The sequence below is a fragment of the Myxocyprinus asiaticus genome, chromosome 7 (assembly GCF_019703515.2).
Source record: "Myxocyprinus asiaticus isolate MX2 ecotype Aquarium Trade chromosome 7, UBuf_Myxa_2, whole genome shotgun sequence".
Lineage (NCBI taxonomy): Eukaryota > Metazoa > Chordata > Actinopteri > Cypriniformes > Catostomidae > Myxocyprinus > Myxocyprinus asiaticus.
The window spans coordinates 11,479,438-11,486,896 of NC_059350.1; the positions used below are offsets into that span (position 1 = coordinate 11,479,438).

The 7,459-nt window shown below is 47.7% G+C and overlaps 1 pseudogene; it reads right to left on the reverse strand.

Annotated features, from left to right (window-relative positions):
- Window positions 1-364: 364 nt before the first annotated feature.
- On the reverse strand, window positions 365-7,083 carry LOC127444303 (uncharacterized; annotated as a pseudogene).
- Between the last annotated feature and the right edge of the window lie 376 nt (window positions 7,084-7,459).

The following is a 7,459-nucleotide window of genomic DNA, read 5'->3' on the forward strand; positions in this document are numbered from 1 at the left end:
TTCTGATCCCCATGAAAGGTCTACCCACAGCTATGGAGAGTGCAGAGGCCCTGTTCAACCAGGTTTTCAGGGTGTATGGACTCCCAGACGACATTGTCACAGACGGGGGACAATATTTCACATTACGGGTATGGAAGGCCTTTTGTCATCATTTAAATATCAATGTCAGTTTAACCTCTGGTTATCACCCTCAGGCTAACGGTCAAGTGGAGAGAGTAAACCAAGAAACTGGACATTACTTATGCTCCTATTGTAGTCGTGAACAGCACCATTGGAGCACTTTCCTGCCATGGGCTGAGTATGCTCAGAACTCCCTCATACATTCATCCACAGGACTAACCCCTTTCCAGTGAGTTCTGGGTTATCAATCACCACTGTTCCCTTGGTCTGGAGAACCATCAGAGGTGCCGGCAGTGGATGACTGGATTAGGAGGAGTGAGAGGGTGTGGGACAGCGTCCATGTCCGGCTTCAGCGAGCCATCAGGAGACAGAGGATTCAGGCCGACCGCTGGAGGCGTCCCCACCCTAATTACCAGCCTGGCCAGATGGTATGGCTTTCTACGAGGGATCTACATCTGAGGCTACCTAGCAGGAAGCTCAGTCCAAGGTATGTAGGTCCCTTTAAGATACTAAGGCAAATCAACCCGGTGACCTATAGACTACAGCTTCATGCTGATTATCGTATCTCTTCCTGCTGATTATTGGACTGCTGCATTATCTGCCTAACAGAAACTTGGATGTCTGCTGAGATTCCAGATTCAGCCATCGATCCTGCGGGGTTCTCCGTGCACCGAGCGGACAGAGCAAAAGACCTCTCAGGTAAAATCAGAGGTGGTGGTGTATGTTTTATGATCAACAAATCCTGGTGTGATCAGAGGAACGTACATTCTATTAAGTCTTTCTGCTCTCCTGATCTGGAATTTCTCATGCTTCTGTGTCGACCATTCTGGCTACCGAGGGAATTCACAGCGGTCATTATCACTGCTGTGTACATCCCGCCACAAGCTGACACAGACCGGGCACTCAAGGAACTGTATGGGAGTATAAGCAATCAGGAAACCGCGCACCCTGAGGCCGCGTTCATTGTGACCGTGGACCCACCATTTGGCAAATCAGACCACTCTTCCATTCTGCTTCTGCCCACTTACAGGCAGAAACTGAAACAGGAAGCACCCACCCTCAGAACGATCCAGTGCTGGTCGGACCAATCAGATTCCACGCTACAAGACTGTTCTGATCACACGGACTGGGAGATGTTCCGGTCCGCCTCTGATGATGACATCGAGCTTTATGCTGATAGTGTAACGTGTTTAATCAGAAAGTGCATAGAGGATGTTGTTCCGACCAAAACAATACGGATCTACCCCAACCAGAAGCCATGGATAAATAGCGATGTTCGCGCTGCACTTGATGCATGAACCTCCACTTTTAATTCCGGGAACGCGGCGGAGCATAAACAAGCCAGTTATGCCCTCCGCAAAACTATCAGAGCAGCAAAACGCCAGTACAGGGACAAGATTGAAGGACAGTTTAACACCACCAACTCTAGAAGCATGTGGCAGGGAATTAATAACATCATGGACTGGAAAGGGAATAAAAGCTCCACCGTGAACACAGCTGCCTCTCTACCGGATGAGCTAAATACTTTTTATGCTCGTTTCAAGGGAAATAACACCACCCTCACGGAGAGAGCTCTCGCGGCCAAAGCTATAGAGGTTAGTTCACTCTCCCTCTCTGTAGCGGATGTAACCCGATCATTCCGATGGGTGAATATCCATAAAGCCGCGGGTCCAGACGGCATTCCGGGCCGCATCATCAGAGTGTGCGCGAACCAACTGGCTGGTGTTTTTACGGACATTTTCAACCTTTCCCTCTCCCTGTCTGTGGTCCCCACATGCTTTAAAACGTCCACCATTGTGCCTGTACCAAAGCAATCCAAAATCACTTGCTTAAATGTCTGGCGTCCTGTTGCTCTGACCCCCCATCATCAGCAAATGCTTTGAGAGACTAATCAGAGATTACATCTGCTCTATGCTGCCTCCATCACTGGACCCATTGCAGTTTGCTTACCGCAACAACCGCTCCACTGATGATGCCAATCCATCTACAATACACACTGCTCTCTCCCACCTGGAAAAAAGGAACACTTATGTGAGAATGCTGTTTGTAGACTCCAGCTCAGCATTCAACACCATAGTGCCCTCCAAGCTTTATGTGAAACTCCGGGCTCTGGGCTTAAACAGCTCGCTATGCAGCTGGATCCTGGACTCCTGTCAAGCAGACGCCAGGTGGTTAGAATGGGCAGCAACATCTCCTCATCATTGACCCTCAACACTGGAGCCCCGCAGGGCTGTGTTCTCAGCCCACTCCTGTATTCCCTGTACACACATGACTGTGTGGCAACACATAGCTCCAATGCCATCATTAAGTTTGCTGATGATACGATGGTGGTAGGTCTGATCACTGACAATGATGAAACGGCCTACAGAGAGGAGGTGCACATTCTGACACACTGGTGTCAGGAGCACAACCTCTCCCTCAACGTCAGCAAGACAAAGGAGCTTGTGGTGAATTTCAGGAGAAAAGACAGAGAACGCAGTCCCATCACCATCAATGGAGCACCGGTGGAGAGAGTCAGCAGCTTCAAGTTCATCAGTGTCTACATCACGTGGTCCGTCCTCACTGAGGCCATTGTGAAGAAGGCTCATCAGTGCCTCTTCTTCCTGAGACGGCTGAGGAAGTTTGGAATGAACTGCCACAGTCTCACATGGTTCTACACCAGCACTGCAGAGAGCATCCTGACTGGCTGCATCTCCGCCTGGTACGGCAATAGCACAGCCCACAACCGCAAAGCCCTGCAAAGGGTGGTGCGAACTGCCAGACACATCATAGGAGATGAGCTTCCCTCCCTCCAGGACATATATACTAGGCAGTGTGTGAAAAAAGCTTGGAGGATCATCATAGACTCCAGTCACCCGAGCCATGGGCTGCTCTCACTGCTACCATCAGGCAGGCGGTATCGCAGCATCAGGACCCGCATCAGCCGATTTCATGACAGCTTCTTCCCCCAAGCAATCAGACTTCTGAACTCTAGATCTCTCACGATCAATATACATCAGCACTGCACTTTATTAATCTTATTATCTCACACTGGACTGTAATAAATTATATTCTCTCTTAACAACACACTGGGAACTGACTATCAACCGACAGCCTGAATGTCAATATAGTACAATACAACCTACTGTATATTTTATATATACTATATATACTATTTGTATTGTATAATGTGTATTCTATATTGTGTGTATGTGTATTCTATATTGTGTGTATTGTATACTGTACAATATTCTATATTGTGTGTATTGTATACTGTACATTGTATATTATTATTTGTATATTGTTATGTGTGTAATTATGAGTATATTACAGCCTCCCACAGCGGTGTGGCGAGTGTCTGAATGTTCGTAAACAGTATACCGTTGCTCAGCTGTTTCAAACTTCTTTTTACCCCTGATTGAAGAACGCAGAAGAACTTCTCTGGAAGTGTATCAGGAGCCATTAGAGAAGCTACTCTGAGAAGCTAAAAACAAGTTTTCAGCTAACTACCCTGCATTAGTCTGGAGAGGCCTAAAAGACATTACCAATTACAGGACACCACCCTCCAATTCTGTGGGGAATCAACAACTGACTGAAGACCTGAATGTGTTTTACTGTTGATTTGAAAAGCCCACACCCTACACCCAATTGAACAGCTGGCTGTCTGGGGCAGTCAAAACAACCTGGAGCTGAATACGCTCAAAACAGTGGAGATGATAGTGGAGTTCAGGAGGACCTCCCCAGCATTACACCCCCATCACCATTCTGAACAGCAATGTGGCAGCAGTGGATTCATTCAGGTTCCTGGGCACTAGCATAGAGTTTGCAGTTTCATCCATTTTACCAAGCATGGAAATATGAAGTTCTCTGTTGTGGTCCAAGAAACGGTTGTCTGCTGTTTGCAAATACTTAAGCAGCTCCTGGTTTAAAACCCTCTTTCATTTTCTGGTCATTCCCGGAGACCTGCCAATGCTTGATCGCAATGGAGAAGAGAAAGTCTCCATTTGGACCTGTTTTTTTCAACTGCAATCAAACAATCTGTAACAAAAAACAGAAGCACATTACTTTCAATTAAAACATATTTGCTTCCTCACTAACCCTTTTCAATATTACTTTGTGGAGGTGAGGGCGTGGTGGAGTGCCCGTCTGGGGAGACAGAAAGCGGTTAGGACATCCACCTGAGATGAATTTTTACTAATTACTGTTTCTATGCACAGTGAGATTCAGGGGAGATAAAAGATGGCCCAGTCCACAGAGAGAGGAGAGAGGGGCACACGAGAGACTGTGTGTCTGCTACTGACTGTTTTGTAGATGCTGAAAAGCAGAACTTTATTTGTATATGCTGAAAAGCCAACCTTTGTTGTGTGTGTAACTGAAAGTGACTACTGTTTGTGGAGAATTAAAAACCTGACTCATGTGGAATGTGGAAACTGGCTCCACTTCCTCTTTATCTGCTCAACAAATGAACCATTGTTACACTGGTGCCGAAACCCGGGAAAAATTAGGAAGGTATGCTGCTATGGAGTCATCTTCACCGCTGGAGGAAGTCTTCCGATCCCTCGCCAGCAGCCACCAGGCCCAACACCAGGCCCTCATGGATCTGTGGGCGGAGCAACAACAGTGCTTCAAGGCACTCCTTCAAGGCCAAGAGGAGGACAAACAGGCATTGCGGAGCTTGGTGCCTCAGGAGGGGGCCCACACCAAGGCCCCCGGCAGCAGTGAACCCCCATGTGTTACACCCCCATCTTTGTGAGCAAGATGATCCGGAGGCCATTCTGGAGCTCTTCGAGCGCACGGCTCTAGCCCTGGAATGGCCGTGGGCGCAATGGACAGTCCACCTCTTACCGCTGCTGACCGGGGAGGCCCAACTCGTGGCCCAACAGCTCCCAGTCGACAAACTCCTGAGGTACCCCAAGCTGAAGAAAGCCATCCTGCAGTGGGTCTGCCACAATCCAGAGGAGCACCACCAGCGGTTCTGATCCCTGATGCTGAGCGAAGGAAAATGGCTCAGCGTCAGGGATCAGAACCGCTGGCGGTGCTCCTCTGGATTGCGGTCAACCTGCTGCAGGTCCGTGATGCCTGCTGGCAGTGGGTTCTGGTTGAGGAGCCCAGCGACATCGGGCATGTCATTGATCTCATGGTGCTGGAGCAATTAATCTCCCGACTACCGAAAGAAGTGGGTAAAGTTGGCAGAGGACCATTTAGCGGCATACCCGGGGACCGGTGCATCCTGCTCTCTCTCTCTCTGTGATCCCTCCCCTTCCCCTTCCCCTCCTTCCTTCCAACCTATCCCATTGCCCCGGCCTCTGGGGCGTATTAACCCTCCTGTCTCTCTCTCCCCCGGCTCTACCCATTCTTCCTCTCAGGTGGGGGAAGCTGCTGCCACCGGTGTGGGCATGAGGTTCGGTCCGGTCTGTTGGAGTTGCGGGGAGCCGGGTCACGTCTGTGAACAGTCCCCAACACTCCACGGGTCGCCCCCGATCGAGCTGGGACATACCAAATACCCGTGAGTATTGGGGGGGGTACATACCAAGCCTTGGTGGATTCAGGTTGTAACCAAACCTCTGTTCATTAATGCTTGGTTCAAAATGGGGCATTGAATACAAATAATCGGGTGAATGTGAGGTGTGTGCATGGGGATATTTACAATTATCCTGCCGTGACCGTCACTAATCTATTTCGAGGTCAAAAGCATAACATTTGAGGCTGTGGTTAGTTCCCGCCTCACCCATCCACTAATTCTGGGGCCGGCTTTTCCCGAATTGTTAAAAGGGTTGTGTGTGGATGGGTCCTGTAATACAGTGGGACGGTGTGGGGTGTGCAATGCGCTGATGGGGGAGGTGGAGCTAGGGCCATCTACGTCAGCTCTGCATCAGGATGACATAAGGGAGATGGGAATTCCCGCCGGGAATTTTCCTCTGGAGCAGACCTGAGGTGCGACCCTTAAGCACGCGTATGACCAAGTGAAAGTAATTAATGGTCAACACCTTCAGCCGCGCATTGCACTCACATATCCATATTTCTCAATTATAAATGTTCGGTTGCATCGAGTGACGCAGTCTCTCATGTGCCCCTCTCTCCTCTCTCTGTGGACTGGGCCGTCTTTTATCTCCCCCGAATCTCACTGTGCACATAGAAACAGTAATTAGTACCAATTCATCTCAGATGGATGTCCTTACTGCTTTCTCTCTCCCCAGACGGGCACTCGACCACGCCCTCACCTCCACATACTTTTTATGTGTAATATTCTGTTTCCATCTCATCTTTTATTTATTTACATGTAGAGAACCATACTATTCATACTGTAATTTTGTAAGTCTAGTTAGTGTATGTCTGTCAGAATGTGAAACACCTTTTACAAAGACATTTTCCTTGTGTGTGTAAACACAAATAACAAATAGATTAATTCATTCAGATTCTTGTGGTTAACTGGCTAAGTTAATAGCTACAAACAAACTTTGTAATACGTGATCTTCCCAACTAACAGAATAACTTGACAAAAATACAATTATTGAACTAAACAATGCACAAAATAAGACAAGAAGAGTGTAAGGAAAGCTAACAGAGCTGGAAAATGTAACATCTTACAGAGATCAGCTGCAGACACTGGTGATTCTGTGTTCGTCTCGACCGTGACTGTAGCTGAATTTAATGCCACGGTTAGTTGGCTGGCAGGCCGGTGTCCAAGCACAGAGTCCAAGACATCGTAGTGAATGATTTTATTGCCCTGTCCACTACCACTTTTTTTCAGGTCCTTTTTCTGGTCCCTGTAATCTTTTTAAAGATTTTTCAACTTGTTTATTATTTGTTCTATCGAACAATTGAAGCCAGCATTCATAAATCCTAGCCGTATCTCTTCATACACTCTTTTTGTTTTCTTAGCAAGCTCTCCAGTTTTTCCTGGATCTCCGTGGAAGACCAAATAGCAAGAAGAGCACTCGTTTCCTCCGTTGACCATTGCTGAACACTTTTGATGTCCAACATTTAAAAAAAAGTTTGGGTTGTTGTTGTTGGTGTTGTACAGCAACAGATTGAACTGTTGTTATCTGAAAAATTTACATGATGACAAAACATTATACCGCCTTCCCACATCTGACATACTCAGCTATGTCCCCTTACATAATCAGTTCCTGCATAGAGAATGGCAAGCTTTTGGGGCCGGTGCGGAACCAGATTTTCCTCCCAGGAATGGCCTTTTCTGCAGTGGAAACACTTTGAACAGTTCAAGAATTTGCATCGGCCCAGGAACCCGCACCTGAATCATGTTGACTTTAAGTGGGAAACAAACATTGTGATAAACTCCCAGCAGAGGTTGTACTTCCTTCACCAGTTGTGGAGGTCAACCTGCCACAGGTGCTGC